Source organism: Callorhinus ursinus, unplaced genomic scaffold (assembly GCF_003265705.2).
Source record: "Callorhinus ursinus isolate GAN/ISIS: 27379988/994484 unplaced genomic scaffold, GSC_fseal_2.0 scaffold1, whole genome shotgun sequence".
NCBI lineage: Eukaryota > Metazoa > Chordata > Mammalia > Carnivora > Otariidae > Callorhinus > Callorhinus ursinus.
In genome coordinates this window covers 7270920-7290184 of record NW_027397063.1, presented here as the reverse complement: position 1 = coordinate 7290184, position 19265 = coordinate 7270920, and the positions used below count along the sequence as shown (strand labels likewise).

Here is a 19265-nt window from a genome sequence, read left to right as displayed (position 1 = left end):
TTGCATAACTTCACACAAGAAAACCAATCCTGAAATCAAAACAAAACCAAACCAAAGTATATAATAGGGTAAATATTCATTTCCCAAGAAGATTCACTGTGTAACATCTTCAATTAAGCCTTTCAAATTGGGTTCCATTCATGCCTTTACAGTTAGTGGAGACTTTTAGAAGAGTGTCTATTACATGAAATAAAGTAAAACTAGGCAGTTCAACATTTTTTCACATGGAGATTTTTGAAATATGGAGTTTTCTTTTTTTTTTTTTTCCAGCTGTTCTGAGCTTTCTCCGGGTAACGCTCTATCCCAATCAAGGGGACACAGTTTCTCCAGTTAAACAGTTATTCTGTTTTGGGAAATGATAAATCTAAATTAATCTAAATGATAAATCTAAATCTAAATCTTCATATCTTTCCAAGAGGCCATCATTATTGTAAGGTGTCCCTGTGCATAACATTCTGGGATTACCTGAAAAGCTAATTTAAAAGAAAAATCAGACATGTATTAGAGTTGATTTTAAAAACCACAGCTTTCCTTTCATTTTTCAATTATGAATTTATCATAAAGGAAACAATGGGTCCACTGTTTCATCCTGCAAATTGCCAGGAATTACTTTTGAGGGTAAGTAGGTCACTTACGGGTTATCCATCCTGGTTTCAATTATTACAGCTATTTAAGTAATAATTGCTATTCTAATTCCATTAGAACTCTGACTACGCTGGAAAAAAAGACGAATGACTTTTTAGGGGCACAGATATACATATTTCTTTGATTATGTAAGAGACAAGAAAACAGTAAGTAAGTCTGCTTTTACTTACTTTCAACAATTTCCAGGGTACTGGTGCAAGGAAGACAGGACCACCTGCATTCAAATTTGGAGCCTTCACAAACTGACCTGTAGACTGCACAGTCTTGCTTTTCACACAGAACCAGCCAGCCCCAATTTTCCTTCTGTCACTGGATTTCATGTCAAGATAGATGAAACCCTGTCAACATGTTCAGTGTCCTATCTGATGTGTGAGTATTTGATGTGTCATGTGGATAGCTGAAATGATCTTCTGAAGTTCTAAGATTCTGATTAACAAGGAAAAGATAATAAGGCCAAAGTCTTCTTCCACTTCCCTCAGGTTCCCATCTGCTAAGGGGCTTGAATTGCATCTGAACATAAAACCTTCAGGGTATTTAGCTTTGTCTAGTGATGGTCAAGTTATTTGCGGGGGTCCGGGTGGGTGTGGATTTTGTATTAGAACTTACTCATGGCCTGTCTTTGTATTTTTGTCATCTTTTCTCTTGTCCTAGAAGTATCAGAGTCAGCAGGGTAAATTGAGTGTGATGGTGGACGTTCTGCGGCTGCCGAAAGGGGTAATCTTTACATAATTGGGATTCCAAACCCCCAAACCAAAGAAAGATAAGGAGATGAGAACAGGGGCCATGCTGGGCTCAAGCCTCCCATGACAGTGAAAACATGGCCGTGGAATGAATGTCTGCTGCTAATACAGTTGAATACATAAAACTTATATTCTTAACGCTAAGGTATGCCCAATTTGATTTAAATTTAATTTCTGACAGTTGCTAGTTTTCAGTTTGGAATAGTCCCTCACTGTGGAAGCTGCCAATTTGGAGAAGGGTGTTCCAGAACTTATGCATTTCCTGAATTCTTTGAAGGTGCCAAATAAAATGTTGGTTAAATGAATACATGAGTTAGTTTTCCAAGAAAGACACCGATTACTTTCAAATTCTTCTGCTCTCTTAAACAGATGTGTGCACATTCAAGAACATAACTGGGAGGGAAAAGGAATGGAGAGAAATATGGAACAGCCAGGAGGTCAGCCAGAGATGCTTGAGAGGACCATGGAGGGCGTCTGGGAACTGGGAAAAAGAGATATGCAGGCTTCCTATCTTTCCGCAGATTGGCAGAGTGAGGATGAAAACACTGTCCAAGATTAAATAGTGCTTTCAAGCTTAAAAACATCAGAGAGCATATTATTTTTCCAGTGGATTTCAGAAACCTTTATTTATTTCCTCCCTTTCCTGACCAGTACAGCAGGAGCCCAGGGACTTGGTAGGCGAGTATCATGCTAATTTCATGCAGCTCCGGGGCCTCTCTCCAGGCAGTTAATTAATATTAGTTAACAGCATTAGTGTACCCACAGCCATAAAGAAAATAATTTCCCTATTGCGAAGTCATCTAATGTTTTGTGTCAGCTCAAACTGTCCTATTTCCCCTGAATGTCATTCAAAGGGAGCACCACCAAAAATAGCTAATTAACTTTTATAGAAACGACTTTTAAATCCAAAATTTGATGCCCACGTTTCTTAAGCAAGATCAATATTGAAGCCCCCCCCAACCGAGGCTGATAGCTTATTTCCTCATGAGCACGTGACCTTATCAGAAAGGTCTTAAGGTTATTGGTTTCTGGATTTCCACCCAGTAGCTCAAACCAGGAAAATACGTGCCCTCCGGGAAGGTGTCCCAATTAAATACATTCTAAACTCACTTTTTGATAGTTTGGACACAAAAATTAAATTCAATCTACACTTGCATAAACTTAATTGTATTCACCTTCAATGGATTAAATAATGGAATTTAATAAGAGATATTAAAATTGTGGATTTCGAAAATCTAAGGATTTCAGTCTTCAAATCCCAGACTATTTATAAAATGTGTTCCAAGCTCTTTGAGGCATTTTATACTTGATTCCCGGCTTTAAGATATAAAGCTAATAGGTTGAAATAAAACATTATTTTCAAATGGGGAAAGAAGTACTGAAATATGTTTCTTTTCTGCATTTGTGCCTTCCTTCTAAAGACCCCTGCCTCTGGCAAAGGCACGCAGTCTTAGAAGAAAAGAGGAATATGCTGAAGTAGTGCCAAGAAGTCAAGACCTCTATTTATTTTTAAGTTATTTAAGCACCTTACATGTACTGTACTAAAGCTGCAGCATTTTTCCCTCTACCTTCATTTTATAATAACGTCTAACATATCTTTCTTGGCTTGCTTTTGGGAGTAGAGATCACACTTTCAAGGACCAGGGAAATCTCACTTCTCCATTGTGCAATTTCCTTCCAATCTTTCTTTTCTTATTTTCCCACCTTGAGAGGACTCTGCTATCTCATACCCTTAATAGATTACTCAGTGCTCTATAGGCATGGGCACAGATTTATTTAAGCTATCACAGTTCTTTTCCTTTCTATTATTCAACTTTAAATTCTATAAAATTCCTCTCTTTCCAGCCCTAAATTGGCCATTTAAGATCGCTTTTCCCAGTCGTCACTGAAAGGCCCTTCAGAGAAAAAAAAGATGCTCTCTGGCTGTGCCCTGGACCACCATCTGCCTGAGGACAGTAAATTGTGCCTTGAATGCAGAATTAAACCCGAGAGGGACTGCAGGGTAAGAATCCCATTGGCAAATAGAGCAAATTGGGATTATATTTGTGGTGGTGTGATAAAATAAGAAATATATATATATATATATATATATATAGTCTTCCTCCCCAGTTCCTAGCACAGACCTCCTAAAACCCTTGTAATTTCTCAAGTGGTAGAGGTCCTAGGGTTATTTTTGCTATATTTGGTCTCAATCCCTGGTTCCTGTTTTAAGACTTTCTAAGAGAATCTCTGGAGTGATAAGAATGCCTTTTTGTATGCTAATGAGATAATTGGTGCCTGGAGTCTCCTAAATAGCTTCAGGATTGTGGCTGGAAGGACCGACCACATGATCAAAGGGTTAGAAATTTCAGCCCCACCCTGAGATCTGGGAGGGGAGAGATAAAGATTGATTTAGTTAGTCATGCCTAGGTAATGGAACTTCCATTAAAACCTGTAAATAAAGGGATTCTGAGAGCTTCTGGGTTGATGAACACATTGAGGAAGCTGGGAGGGTGGTGCACCCGAGAAAGGCCTGGAAGCCTGTGCGCCTTCCCACAAATCTGGCCCTATGCATCTCTTCCATTTAGCTGTTCATGAGGTGTATCCTTTATAATAAACTGGTAATATTAAGTAAAGCCCTTTCCTTAGTTCTGTGAGCTATTCTAGCAAGTTTTCGAACCTACGAGGGGGTTGTGCAAACATCCAATTTATAGCCAATTGGTCAGAAGTAAGAGGCTCAGATCAGTGATAGGCATCTCAAGTGGGGGCAGTCTTGTGGGACTGAGCCCTTAACCTGGAGGACCTGTGCTAACTCCAGGTGGTTAGTGTCAGAAGAGAATTGAACTATAGGATACCCAGTTGGTATCCAGAAAGTTGGAGAATAGGTTCTTGTGGAACTCTGCAGCATCCCCCCCAACCCCCGCCCCACACATTTGGTTGTCAGAGGTGCTGTGAGTAAAAACCACTGGGCTTGTATACACGTGTGAGCGAGGAGTGAGAGCTTTGCCACCTCCCCTCAATATTCCTTTTGCCGCTGTTCTTGTTGGCTGTAAATATCGTCTAAGAATGTTCTTTAAGGAACTCAGTATGCTCATGGCATATCATATATCCAGACACAGGCCTTAAAAGAAAATCCTTCCAAAGGGATGTTATTAACATAAAACCATGATTCTCAATCGAGGATGATTTTGTCCCCTGGGGGATATTTTGTAATGCCTGGAGGTATTATTGGTTGGGTGGGTGCTTCTGGCAACCAGTGGGTAGGAGCCAGGGATGCTCCTCCACATCCTTCAATGCACGTGACAATCTCCACTACTGCAGGGATGATCTGGCCCCAAATAGTGCTGACATTGAGAAACCACGACACAGAGGTTGGACCCTCATCTCCTAAAGCCAGAAATTACACAAGACCTGGTCGAGAGGCATGCAAAGAAAGCTTTTGCAAACACTAAGGTTTAGATTTTATTTTACTGACAAAATCAAAACTGGCAGTTCATCAAGCACTTAAGACCACAAACTAGCATTGCTACAGTAAATAGCTACCCGTTTCTAAATATTCTTTTTTGCACATGAAGACAGCTATCCATGAGCATGGTACTATATGCTTCGGCATAGGGACCACCCTGAAAACTTGTCTCTCTAAGAGAAAAAGATAAAATGAAGTTTATCTTATCCCCAAGGAAAGCATGTGCTTTGAAAATAGGCTCTTTGAAAATGGCTTTCCCTGCCCCTTCTAAATCTTCTTGAGGCTACAGCACAGAGTATCTTCTTGGAAGTGGCTTCCATCTGTCTCTCTTTATGCAAAAAGCTCCCCAAATGCATGAAAAGTTATATCACTGCATTGTTTCCCAATGACTGAGGATTCTGAAGTTTTAAGTGGTTTAAAAGCAAAAACTGGTCTAATAGGAGGACACTTTGCAGGGTTAACCTTCTCGTAGCACTTTCTTGGGTCTGCCTAATTATAGAAATCTCCAAGGCAGCTGGACAGTACCTTTTGCTCAGTGAAGCTCTGTGACACTCATTCACCTTATCCATATGAGGAATAGAATTCAGCAAGCAGAACAGGGAGGAAGAAAATTAAAGTTTTATAAACTGCATTAGAGCCACAAAACCACTGAGTATTAATGAATCATAAAATTTGGGGAAATGGCCAAATAAAAGAATGGAATAGTATGTTTTTAAAAAAATACCCTATAATTCCCAGTCTTGTTCTAGGTATTTCCAACAAGTCTATGAATGTCAATTGTGGTAAAACAGGATTTTTATCTATATACCATGGCATCTTAATGGAATATACAGTGATAATGGAATTCTTTTGAAACATCTTCCACTCTAATTAATCTAGATGGCAATTGGTTCATTCGTATGTAGCTCCTAGTGCCATTAAGAGAATACAGGCTCTCCGCACTATGGAACTTGGGGTGGCCTTCACAGAAAAAAAGTCTGTTCAGGAGAAATGTGCCTTTCTCAATTCTGAATAAAAAATCTTTTATAAATTATAATCTTTTAAAATACAGGCTCTGGACATTGTGGTAGGAAGCACCTCATTCATATATTTATTTCTCTAAGGCAGCAAAGTCTCCAGCAATAATCGGAGAACAATTTGAGAGGTCTCAAAAGGCTCCCGTGCTTCAACTTTTAATTGGGTGGTGGCAGAGGCAATTCAAGCAGGCTTGCCTTTGAGTCAGATGTCTCTACTCTTCTCTTTTTGGTTCTAGTTAATTTCTCCTCCATTGTTTTTGTATAATGGAAAGACCCTAAGAGACAGAACATTTGCATTTTACTTCTATGACTTGCTTTTTTAGTTTCACTTCAGATAAAATTATTCTTAAGCTTGTCTTAGAGAAAATTATTCTGTGGTGCTGCCAACTGAGACCAGCTACCACTCCTCTGTGCCAGAGGTGATAATACAGAAAGGATCAAAAATGCTTTCCTGCATGCAAGGTACTTTGAGGTGCTTAGATCTAAGAGGTGGTAAATGAGAGTTTTATATGATCTTCAAGAAGCTAAGAGATGTAGGAGCCAATCCTGAGACTTGGGAGGGGAGAGGTGCATGGCTTTGAAAAAGTCATTTGGAAGTCGTTTCCATCTCTGGAACTGGAATAATAAAATCTGATACCAAGTGCCTTAGACTTCAAGGATTCCCTTGAAAGTAAGACTTGAGGCCAAGGCTTGCATGCAGGTAGTTTAGTTGGGATTGTGATTTTGGGGAGTAGTAAGTATATGACAAGAGAATAAAATAAGGAAGGAGGAAAAGACAGTAGGATGCATGATTGAGTTGGCCAGCACAATGGTTAATTGGCATTTGACTCTGGGATCCTCTGAAAGCCTTATGAATAGTGTCTCAGAACTGTCCCCCCAGGGGATGAAAGGGGGAAACATGATTTATTGGTTTCTGTCTCCATCAGTTAAGAATGGTAGTGGGTACTCCACTGTTGGGTTGCATGGGCATGAGTGCAGGGTTGATGCATCCTGAATTCCAAGTTGCAGATCAGGGAAGCCCAAGAAGGAAGTGAAAGATGCATGGCATAGGCCAAGCTGAGGAATTGTCTGGTTGCCCATCTCTGTGCCCTGAAACCAGATTAGATCACTTTCTGACTCCTATACATACTCTTTCTGCCTTCATCTCTGACTTCACTCATGCAATTTTCCTGATGTATCTTCTCCTTTGACTATAGAATTCCTAATCTATTATTCAAGCCCAAGTCAAATATAGCTTCTCCATGGAAACATTCCTAAAAGTAGTAAACAACCATGCTTACCTCATCTTGTCGCTGTGAGAATTAAATGAGAAAATGGGTATAAAGCTCTTAGAACAGGCTCAAGCACAGAGCTAGCAATCAGTCAATTATCATTGCTCTTCTAAAGTTATTTATCTCTGTGATTATTATGTCTGCTAGATTACTAAACACAATGAGGGCAGAATCTCTGTTTTAACCATTTGTAAATGTCTCACAAAGTAACTGGCCACTAGTAGATGTTTCTTAAGGGTAGAATTACATCACCCACAAAAAGACATGTTGAAATCCTAACCCCCAGTACCTGAAAATGTGACCTTATTGGGAAATAGGATCTTTACAGAGTTAATCAAGTTGGAAGGAGATCATTAGGGCAGGCCCTAATCCAGTATGACTGGTGTCCTTACAAAAGGAGAAATTTGGACACAATGACAGACATCCACAGGGGAAAGATGATATGAAGACACAAGGAGAATGCCACCAGCAAGCCAAAGAATGGAACAACCCTGCTAACATCTGGATTTCAGTTTCAAGACTCCAGAACTGTGAGATAATAAATTTCTGTCATTCTGAGCCACCCAGTTTGTGGCTGTTACAGCAGCCCCAGGAAACTAATACAAGCACTTAATGAATATTGGAATTAATTTGGATGTATAGGTGGATGGTTAAGATCTGAGTACAATTTTGTTTTTATAGTGGTTCAGCCTAAATATCTTTTAAGATCCAGATAAATTCCCATAAGTTCTATAGTTCTTCCCTGATCTTTTTGATGCAGAGAGAGTTCTTCTATTAGAAAATATATAGTTCTTCTATTTTTTTAATTATGTTCAGTTAGCCACTGTTTAGTACATCATTAGTTTTTGATGTAGTGTTCAATGATTCATTAGTTGCATATAACACCTAGTGCTCATCACATGTGCCCTCCTTAGCGCCCATCACCTTCTTCTTTCACTTGATACAAACACTACTTTGTGATTTTTCTTGAATGGCTTGGTAATTCATGTTTTTAAGTTTATGGTCCAAGTATATAAGTCTTTGTCCTGAACTGGAAACATGCTGTGTTACCCACAGTGCTCAGCTTCATCTAGGGGACTTACTAAATGTTCTGAGTGTGAATTAATGTCCAAATCCGCTTCTCTAATGGTGTTCATGTCTGAGTCTGAGGCTCTGGTCTCTTGTGTAGCAATTTCCAACATCACCATGATAAAGTGAAAGAGCTCCAGGGTGCTGATGCCTCTAACAATAACCCTTCCAGCACTCGTGGGATTGGAATAAATGATTACCAACATGTATATATACTTACACAAAACATGCACATGTAATCATACTGAGTCCAGGTCTGCAACTGACCACAAGGGCAGCTGGCCCGCAGGGAGACATACCTACATACCTATCATGTGGGCCTATCACACTCCCATAGCCCACAACAGGATTTCTTTAAACAACTTGACTCAAATTTAACTGGTTCATAGCTGTTGTGCAAACAGATTAGTACCTTTAGTACATTTATTACCCTCTTGTCCCAACTTGCTTCATTTAAGGACAACTAACAGAAATATCTTATTTTAGTATTTTTTCATGTATCGTGCAGACATTGTTTTTGGCACAATTGTCTCAAAACGCTCTCCTAAGAAATTCATGAAGGCAAAATACTGATAGGCCCAAGTCCTGAGAGTGGTTGATATAAAATTGAACAATTAATATCACTGTATTCCAGCATAAAACAGAAAACAGTTATTTTCTTTCTAATAAGCCTTCTAAATTAGTAAGTGGGATGGGTCAGGAGGGAATTACTGACACCAAAGGGTAAAAATGATTTAATGAATATGGATGTATTAGAAAAATTTAATTAAGTATGGTTTCATATTAAAATTTGTTCTGATATTTTATTAACATGTTTTCATGTGTAACTATAAAAATAAGCATATGATCATGCTGTTTTTAATCATTTGAGATTTATTCTAGCTAAGTGTTTAAATGAAAAACAATGCCAACATTTTCTTTTACTTGAATTAACATAGCTCCGGTAGTGTTTAAAAAAGCCCCAAACTCATAATATGTCATTCTCCCAAAACAGTCACTCATTCAGTTTTCTCCCAGAGAATTTCGCACAAATATTTGGTAAAGCAGGGACCTATTCTTATTATACATAAATATGAGGACCCCCATATCTGGCAGAATGAAAGATATGAAATACAGGCTTTGTGGGGCCAAAATGAGTCTATTAAGGGACTGATTATATTTACTTTTATTTCATTTGATGGTGGTTGACTTTTGTTGCAAGATTAGCCAGGTGTGTTGTCACCCTACTCTTGAATTTAGGACCAGCTGAGATCTTGGTTAAAGCAGAGGGCATGCTGGCCAGTGATGTGTCATTACTGGGCTTTGATTTTTCCTTCTATAACAAATGAACTCTAGTAATGGTTGGTCCCTGACTCACAGGAAAGGTGTTCATACACCTGAAGTCACACTGCTATGAGAATGCTGATCTGCTGGGCCACACAAACCCAAGCCAGAATGGGCAGGACTTCATTGAGGAGTAAACAACATCTCCTTGGTGAGAATCATACCACATGACATCAACCAGTAAGCAGCTTTTGGCTCTACATTGGTTAAAACATCAAAATACTTCCATACTAGTTGGTGAATAGCTGTTGCCTTGAGCCCCCGGGAGCTCCCTCACACCCCTCCAACACTGCTCCAGCCTTCCTGGGAAACTGTGGGACCACTTATATTTCTTGAGTTCTAGCAAGTTAAATATTAACACTTGGCTAGCAGGTAGCCTCTGCTTTAGCTCTGGAAAAGACAGATCCATTCTTATTAGCTTATGCCACACCTCCCAGTCGTTAATTATTTTCAATATCACCCCTGGAATCATAATATCAGTCTGATAGTTTTTAGTTGAAATTCACTTATTCTCAAAAGGTCAGTGCATCTTGTGGCTTAAAAAAAAAAGAATTCATTTTGGAAGACCTGCTTCTTTTCACGGGCATATTTCTTTCACTCCAGTGAATCTTTCTAAATAGGAACACTTAAACACTCTGGATGTTTTTTATTAAAATGTATGTCTTGGTCCATAAGGTAAGAAATCAATCTAATACAATTTTGTTCATTACTGAAAAAGGTCTTAAGTCATATTTTAAAAGTGTTTGCTGCCCTTTTGCCTTTAAATTATGAAAAAAGAAAGATTTTAGTTAAAACTAGCTTTTGACAGTATACAATTAGTCCATAACAACATTAATACTCTTAGAAATGAACCTTTCATCCGCCATCTTGGAGCTTACTAATAAATTTCTAGTAAGCTGGTGTACATGACTTTTTTAAAAAAATTTTTTTATTGTTATGTTAATCACCATACATTACATCATTAGTTTTTGATGTAGTGTTCCATGATTCATTGTTTGTGCATAACACCCAGTGCTCCATGTAGAACGTGCCCTCTTTAATACCCATCACCAGGCTAACCCATCCTCCTAACCCCCTCCCCTCTAGAACCCTCAGTTTGTTTTTCAGAGTCCATCATCTCTCATGGTTTGTCTCCGCCTCCGATTTCCCCCCCTTCATTCTTCCCCTCCTGCTATCTTCTTCTTTTTTTTTTTTTTCTTAACATATATTGCATTATTTGTTTCAGAGGTACAGATCTGTGATTCAACAGTCTTGCACAATTCACAGCACTCACCATAGCACAAACCCTCCCCAATGTCTATCACCCAGCCACACCATCCCTCCCACCCACCCCCCGCTCCAGCAACCCTCAGTTTGTTTCCTGAGATTAAGAATTCCTTATATCAGTGAGGACATATGATACATGTCTTTCTCTGATTGACTTATTTCTCTCAGCATAACACCCTCCAGTTCCATCCACATCATTGCAAATGGCAAGACCTTATTCCTTTTGATGGCTGCATAATATTCCATTGTATATATACATCATATCTTCTTTATCCATTCTTCTGTTGATGGACATCTTGGCTCTTTGCATAGTTTGGCTATTGTGGACATTGCTGCTATCAACATCGGGGTGCACGTACCCCTTCGGATCCCTACATTTGTATCTTTGGGGTAAATACCCAGTAGTGCAATTGCTGGATCCTATGGTAGCTCTATTTTCAATTTTTTGAGGAACCTCCATACTGTTTTCCAGAGTGGTTGCACCAGCTTGCATTCCCACCAATAGTGTAGGAGGGTTCCCCTTTCTCTGCACCCCTGCCAACATCTGTCATTTCCTGACTTGTTAATTTTAGCCATTCTGACTAATGTGAGGTGGTATCTCATTGAGGTTTTGGTTTGGATTTCCCTGATGCCGAGCAATGTTGAGCTCTTTTTCATGTGCCTGTTGGCCATTTGGATGTCTTCTTTGGAAAAATGTCTGTTCATGTCTTCTGCCCATTTCTTGATTGGATTATTTGTTCTTTGGGTGTTGAGTTTGATAAGTTCTTTATAGATTTTAGATACTAGTCCTTTGTCTGATGTCATTTGCTAATATGTCATTTGCAAATATCTTCTCCCATTCTGTTGGTTGTCTTTTGGTTTTGTTGACTGTTTCTTTTGCTGGGTAAAAACTTTTTATCTTGATGAGGTCCCAATAGTTCCTTTTTGCCCTTGCTTCCCTTGTCTTTGGCGATGTTTCTAGGAAGAAGTTGCTGCAGCTGAGGTCGAAGAGTTTGCTGCCTGTGTTCTCCTTTAGGATTTTGATGGACTCCTGTCTCACATTTAGGTCTTTCAACCATTTGGAGTCTGTTTTTGTGTGTGGTGTAAGAAAATGGTCCAGTTTCATTCTTCTGCATGTGGCTGTCCAATTTTCCCAACACCATTTGTTGAAGAGATTGTCTTTTTTCCATTGGACATTCTTTCCTGCTTTGTCAAAGATTAGTTGACCATAGAGTTGAGGGTCCATTTCTGGGCTCTCTATTCTGTTCCATTGATCTATGTGTCTGTTTTTGTGCCAGTACCATACTGTCTTGATGATGACAGCTTTGTAACAGAGCTGGAAGTCTGGAATTGTGATGTCGCCAGCTTTGCTTTTCTTTTTCAACATTCCTCTGGCTATTCGGTGGTGTACATAACTTTTTACATACTGTTTTAACAGAGTCAAAAATCAATAGTTTCAAATTATAAGGATGTGGTCTTCCATGTAACCAAGGGAGGGGCTTTATCTTTCATATCTTTTCGGAGAGGAACACAATGAACTATTTGTCATTCCCCCCACCTTATTTTGAGTAAAAACTGATTGCAGGCACACATTTTTTCTCATTAAAAAAAGGGCACTGGTTAAAACCAGGCTGTAACTTTGCATATTTGAAACCCAAGGAAGAAATCCTTCAAAGATTTAAGTACTAAAAGTGTATGAAGAGCTATAAACAAATTAAGAAGCAGCTCACCCACTAGGTGGGCTCATTTGCCTCATTTGTAAGTTTACATGGATTTTGCCAGTACATATTTCATATATTCTTCTTTGTCAAAATTTATGTCTTAGATTTAAATTTCTTAGAGACCAATGATTATATTCCTTGTTCTTTTGTTGAAACCTGTATTTCATCATTTAGGAGTACAAGAGCAACTAACAAATATTATTAACAATGACAATGGCAATGATGTTGAGGAAGGGGAGGCTGATGATAGAATAGTACACATAAAGTAGATAAAGAATAGTACACATAAAGTATAGATGGATGTGAGCATTTAGTTAAATTTCTCATGAGGAAGTTTGGGCAACCAATTCTTTATAAACTTCTACAAAAATACCTTTTTGCATTAGTTATATTAAGATAGAGCAGGAAGGAACAGGGCTTGTCTGATCTGCATCAGTATCAGTTCTACTTTTGAATATTCTGCATGCAAAGGAACTGACAAAGGATAAATGCCCCACAGAGGCCCTGTTTCTTCCAGGGTTTCAACTCATTTTAGCCCATGCCAGTGTATCCTGGAAATATTTCAAAATGAGCACTGGAACATATTCATGTGACAGGGCTGAACTTTCTTCACCTATGTTAGGTAATTAGCATTAGGTATTACCGAGTTTTCCTTCTTGTCTACTGGAACTGTGCCGGCAATTCCTTTTGACATATAGCTACCTGTCCTTTTGCCAAGGTAGAGTCATGAAATGTTTCCTTTCACCTTCTTTATCACATTCTCCAAAGAGCACACACTACTTGATCAAACACAGGCAGTTAACTAGATAATCCCACTGGGGTTCCCATATATCTCTACAAGTCATATCCAGTGCTTTCTAACCTGTATACCACCACCCATCTAGAAAGTGATAAAAATGCGTACAGCACACACAGGGGTAAAAGGGTAAAGGCAGAGGGGGTCAGTATCTCAGCTCATTTGCAACATAATTAGGGAGCATGCATGCCCCTGGGGGGAGTTCTGTCACATACTAAGGCCCTTGGACTGCCTTCCTTCTGCTTTGTAATAAGAGCAAAGCAATATGCTTCCTCAAGTCTTGTCCATCTTCTTTTCCATCTGAAAAATTATTCATTCATTCAATCCAACTTTTATTGTCAGGTTATATATAGCCAGACTTTATGCCTCTATGCTAGATTAGGCATACAAAAATAAGAATGCCACATTTTCTGCTTAGTGGATTTACATATTTCTGAATATGAGCTCTACCAGCAGGACATTCATTTTTCATTCCTGCTTTCCCCTCCAACTCTGTTTGTCTTCTGCGGGGAATTATAATATCCTTATATCCGCTGGTTTCTTGGTTTATCAACGAAAAGCATTTTTGTCCCCTTGGCTTATGAAACAGACAGTCTGCTTCTCTTTTTCTAAATATATTAATACAATTTTAACATATTATCTGACATCTCAGCAACACAAACTCTTATGTTTGTGTTATAGAAGCTTATAAATTCTAGATACAGATTTGTTATAAAATCTAGATATAGATACAGGATATCACAATTGGAGCAGAAGGCATGGAAACTGGACATCTCTTTGGTGTCAATATTGGGTGTGGAGCATCATGAACTCCTTGACCTCCCAATTTTTCAAGGCTGGAACTCTTGATCAGGGCTGCCTTGATGGACAAGAGACCTGTGCAATAACAGAATCCTGTACTGAGAAGGAGCTCAGGCTTGGTTTCATGCTCTTCTATTACTATTTTAAATATCTTAATAATTTTTGGACAATGGGTCCACATTTTCACTGGTCTCGTGAATTATGTAGAAGGTTCTGTCCCTGACATACTGCTCTGGGGTTAGTTCATTCTTTGCCTTTCTGCCAAACAATCCATTGAAATCTGTAGTTGCTTTTATAATAGACAGCCTTAAACTATCGAGGAACTGCAGAGTTTGGAATCCTGGTACCGCAGTACCGAGGACTTGCTGTAGCCCCTCTGAGAGGCGCCTCTCCCTGCCTTCTCTTTCTAGTCATTAACCAGCTCAGTCAATAAGCTGAGGTGGTAAGAACCGCCACCACTATGCCTGTGGGGGACTGTATTCTTAGTCCTGGCAAGGTCCAGGGAGACTCTCACCTTTGGGTGGTGTATAATCAGGGATGAGATCTCCTTCCTTAGGCTAATTTGGGTCCAATCTTATTGTTCCCTATCTTGACACTAGACCCCCTTATTTTCTTCTTTTATTGTCTGACATCCTTGTTAAGAGGGTAGGAATTGAATCTGATCGGCTCAAGAAGAATCCCAGCATAAAAACTCACCTTTGGATGGTATTTCTCTATCAGCCCTTAGCCTTTATCCTTTGAACTTTCCTCCTTCCAAATCAGAACACACACAGAGAGAAAGGGAAACAAAACAAAACAAAACAAAACAGATGAGGCTAGGTCTCCTGCCTCTCTGCTCTGCAGTGAGCTCTGTCCAGCTGTGTGGTATTTTACTCCCAAATAGGTCCCAAGTTTACTCCTGTTACCATGGGGATCAGTTGCTCTCTACAAAGTCATTTTTACCTTCCCCTTTCTTCAGCAGGAAATTTGCATTTTATAACTTTTCCTTTAAGCCTGTTCTTAACATCCCAACTCTACTTCTCTGACTGAACAGACATCCTTTTTTAAATTTAAAGAAACTAAGCCTACTTTGAATAGTTTTACACTTATTTTGTATATGATTTAATGTTTTTATTTATCTTTATAGGAAACTGTACCTTAAACTTCAACATAGTGTGATCAAATATTTGGACTGCATAAGATGACTATTAACATAATTTGTCAACACTTATAACACCTATGTTATAGGTGTTATTGATATAATGATATAATAGACTTAAAGTCTATTAAGGAGTTGGTACCTTACCCAACAGCTCATGGCAGCCTATTGAAGGACTTTAAGTAAGGAATGACACAATCTGATCCTCACTTTGGAAAGTTAATTCAGGTTGCAAAGTCAGACTAGAGGCTATTGCATTTATGCTGGTGGCAGAGTGGATGAAAAGAAGTAAATAGACTCAAGAATGATTCCATAGAACTTTAAGTCTATTTGGTGGTGGGTGAAGGTTAAGGAGAAGTCAAGGGCGACTTCTCTTTGGACTTGGAAAGCTAGGTAGAGGGTAGAGCCTCTGCCATGATGTGGAGCAAAGATATTGGGTCAGTGGAATACAAGCTGTGTGAATTTCAGGGTTCTTGTGTGTGAAAGAGGAATAAACATCTAAATCATGGGGCCAGTATGAGGATTAAATGAGGCTATGAGTAAAATACTTAGCTTGGAACCTAGCATGTAAATTCTCCTACCTCCTGACTTCCCAATTTAACATCCATTCTTTGTCCCAACTAAGGAAAAGTGTAGATCTTCAAGCACATAATTTTGTGTTTTTAATGGTCTACAGTAGTGTTCCACTCTTCCACTCTAAAATGCTGTTTATCCTAGTAAGACGACAGAAAACCAAGGTGGTGCTATTACCATGCTAGAATCAAGACACAGGGCAAGGCCAATTCTTTATTTTCTCATTTTGCCATTTTTTTGCAAAATTAAAATGTCAGAAGTGGTTTTCAAGAAATATTTGCACCAATACTTCATTGCTTCGTAATAGCAGTTTATTGTTTTGTATGTACACTGAGATCCCTTTATGAAAGATAATCTGATGGCCAAGACTAATGTCTGCTTCATATGCTGACTCTTATCATGACTTTTCTCTGTGTACTTAAGCTTCAGGGGAAATTATTTGACCTAGAATAGAACAAATCCATCCAATAATCAACGATGTTTTAGTAGGGTTTTACCCTACACGTGTCCTATCAAAAATGCAATCTGTTGACTATTGTTCTAGCTTGTTTTGTTTCTCAACTAAAACTTGATGAAAATTGAACTCCAGGTTTTCAGGTCCATTGCTGGTAGGTGAATGTGTTGTTTTGAAACAGAGATGGCTTCCCAGGTCGAAATCTTGACCTAGATCCTCAACTTCAATGAAACACTTGCTGGGTTGACCATTTCTGAGGAATTGCTGGCCCTGTGCTTTGTGACTTGCTCCTCTAACATCTTTATTTCTTACTAAACGAGGGCTTTTCAGAGGAAAGGGAATTAGAATAATTCAAAATTATTTGGGAGAATATTTTAAGATCTTCCTTGAAATATTCCATTTTGAATTATGAGATAATACCCCCAAGAAAATAAATCTTTCTATTGGGCCTGAGCACCTGGTAATATCATTGATAGGCCATCTGATTGAGCAGGGGGCAAGCCGGATTTAAGATAAGTTCCTAAAAGGAAGCAGAAATGTTCTATTTTCCTAATTCATTGAAAATTACTTTTAAAAAGGTGACATATTTTGTTTTCAATCCCCATAGCAATAGCCATTTTTGTACTTTATTTATGCTCAGAAAAAGATGTCACATAAAATGCATGTGCTAGAAAAACTGTCTTCTCCTTTGTTATGAATAAGTATTGTTGGGGAAATAGGGAAGGGGAGTGTCAGGGCCCTATATGTGTTAAGGGGCTTATGATTTTGTTTTTTTCTATTATTATTTTTTTAAAGATTTTATTTATTTATTTATTTATGTATGTATGTATGTATGTATGTATGTATGTATGTATTTATGTATGTATGTATGTATGTATTTATTTATTTGACAGCGAGAGAGCGAGAACAGGAACACAAGCAGGGGGAGTGGGAGAGGGAGAAGCAGGCTTCCCACTGAGCAGGGAGCCCGATGTGGGGCTCAATCCCAGGACCCTGGGATCATGACTCGAGCTGAAGGCAGATGCTTAACGACTGAGCCACCCAGGCGCCCCTCTATTATTATTTCTATTATGATTAGACAATCGTTCTATATTTTGCTCTTTCATGTTATGTGTGCATGTGTATATATGAGATCCCAACTAAAGTGTTTCCTTTTACTATCCATAAAAAGTGAACTTTAGGCTGGTTCAAGAGGTATGCAAGAAACTACACAAGGGAAGACTTGACATTCATAAATATATAACATGAGCCCAAATGAATATTCTCTACTCAATATCTTTTCTCTCAAACAACTTAGGGGCTGAGTGCCTACTCTTAAACTTCTACTAACTTGCCATGATAATCTTTTTAAAGATGTGACCTCATAAAAAGTAGAATAACTTTTGCTGGCGGTATCTAGCTGATGGATGTAGGCACTCTAATTGATGAGGATTTGTAGCTTATATCGCTATGACCTGCACAATGTTAAGTGCAGAGAAAAAGAAAAGCCCATGCCTGGATTTTCTTAGAGTATTAAATACTGTGAAATAGCTGAATTGTGTGTCAGCTCTCTATTTCCTTTTGTGGTCTTGCTCAAATTACCTAACTTCCATGACCTCAGATTTACTCATCTGTAAAACTGGGCTAATTATACCTATCTCATAAGTAGATATTACCTTTAATTAGGAGGGATCAATGAGATAGAATATGGAGACAGTTTATTAGGTGCTAGTTAGTATCTGTTTACTTTAAAATTAGTAAATGGTACTTGGAATCTCCTGAAACTTACTTGTAGGGAATACCATATTTAGCAACATTACTCTCTTCAACCACGTGCATGAGATTATGAGGGGCCTTTGTTTAAGATTTACATATTTTAGTCTTAAGCTAAATTTGCCCATCTTACACATGCTTGCTTATTCATTATTTTATAATGATGTTATTGGCATACTTGCAAACATAGTGACATAGAAAAATTCAGGGCATTAGACAAGTCAGGAAAACATGCATTCTGAAAAGAAAGTGGGTGCTATTACCTGAATTGTTCACATAGCCAAAAGACCAAAAGGTCGCCTAAGGCTTCATTTCACTTCACTAGGGTACACCTGCCTGAAATATTAGCGACTTTTCTAGGGTGCCCTGACTGCAAGAGTAGAAACAGAAGCAGCTCAATCAAAGGGGGCAGGAGAATGAATGGCTCAGGGGAATTACTGTGCGTGTCCCTTGTGGGCTCAGCCTCCTTCTGTGCTTGGTTTCAAGCCAGGAAACTTGCTTCTGATGGTTAGATATTGTTTTTAATTATAGAAGAAGCATCTTATAGATTTCCTATCCATCTTAATAGTGCATTTCAATATTTTGTAAATAAAATCACTATTGCTTCTGTCACATCTGCCTCACATTTGACACACTGGAGAGTGAGGGAAATGATTAGAGACCATGTTTATATGAAAGTAATACCAGGAGAGGGGATCTGCTGTGCCTGCATGCATTATTTCTCCCCATAGCTGAAATTATGCTACCTCTCACTTTAGATTATAGATATAACACATCCTCATGGAATAGCCAAACAATACAAAAGAAGTATAGAAAAAAAGAAAAAAAGAAAAACATAAAATTTCACTCCCAAGGGTGACATTGATGACCATTTTTGGTGAGCATTCTTTCAGATTTCTCTTTAAATGTACACATGCGCACACACGTCTATATACACATACATGTATACAGTATATACATGTCATTGCATATGAATGGATTTATACTCTATGTGCTGCTTTATAACATGCCCCTTCCTTCCTTCCTTCCTTCCTTCCTTCCTTCCTTCCTTCCTTCCTCACCCTTTCTTTCTTTCTTTCTTTCTTTCTTTCTTTCTTTCTTTCTTTCTTTCTTTCTTTCTTTCTTTCTTTCTTTTTCTTTCTTTCTTTCTTTTTCTTTTTTCTCTTTTCTTTCTTTCTTTCTTTCTTTCTTTCTTTCTTTCTTTCTTTCTTTCTTTCTCTTTCTTTTTTCTCTTTCTTTCTTTCTTTCTTTCTTTCTTTCTTTCTTTCTTTCTTTCT

At 38.5% G+C, this 19265-nt stretch overlaps 1 protein-coding gene across 9 annotated transcripts in view; it reads right to left on the bottom strand.

Annotated features, from left to right (window-relative positions):
- The window catches only part of GRIK1 (glutamate ionotropic receptor kainate type subunit 1), a 364878-nt gene that overhangs the window by 196475 nt on the left and 149138 nt on the right, over positions 1-19265 (bottom strand). The window contains exon 1 of one of the 9 annotated variants that reach the window (XM_073891292.1): positions 14768-14818. The exons of the other annotated variants lie outside the window; for them this stretch is intronic. The gene's annotated coding sequence lies outside the window, so the exon portion shown is untranslated. Of the gene's footprint in view, positions 1-14767; positions 14819-19265 lie in introns of those variants that run through there. 9 annotated transcript variants of the gene reach the window in all.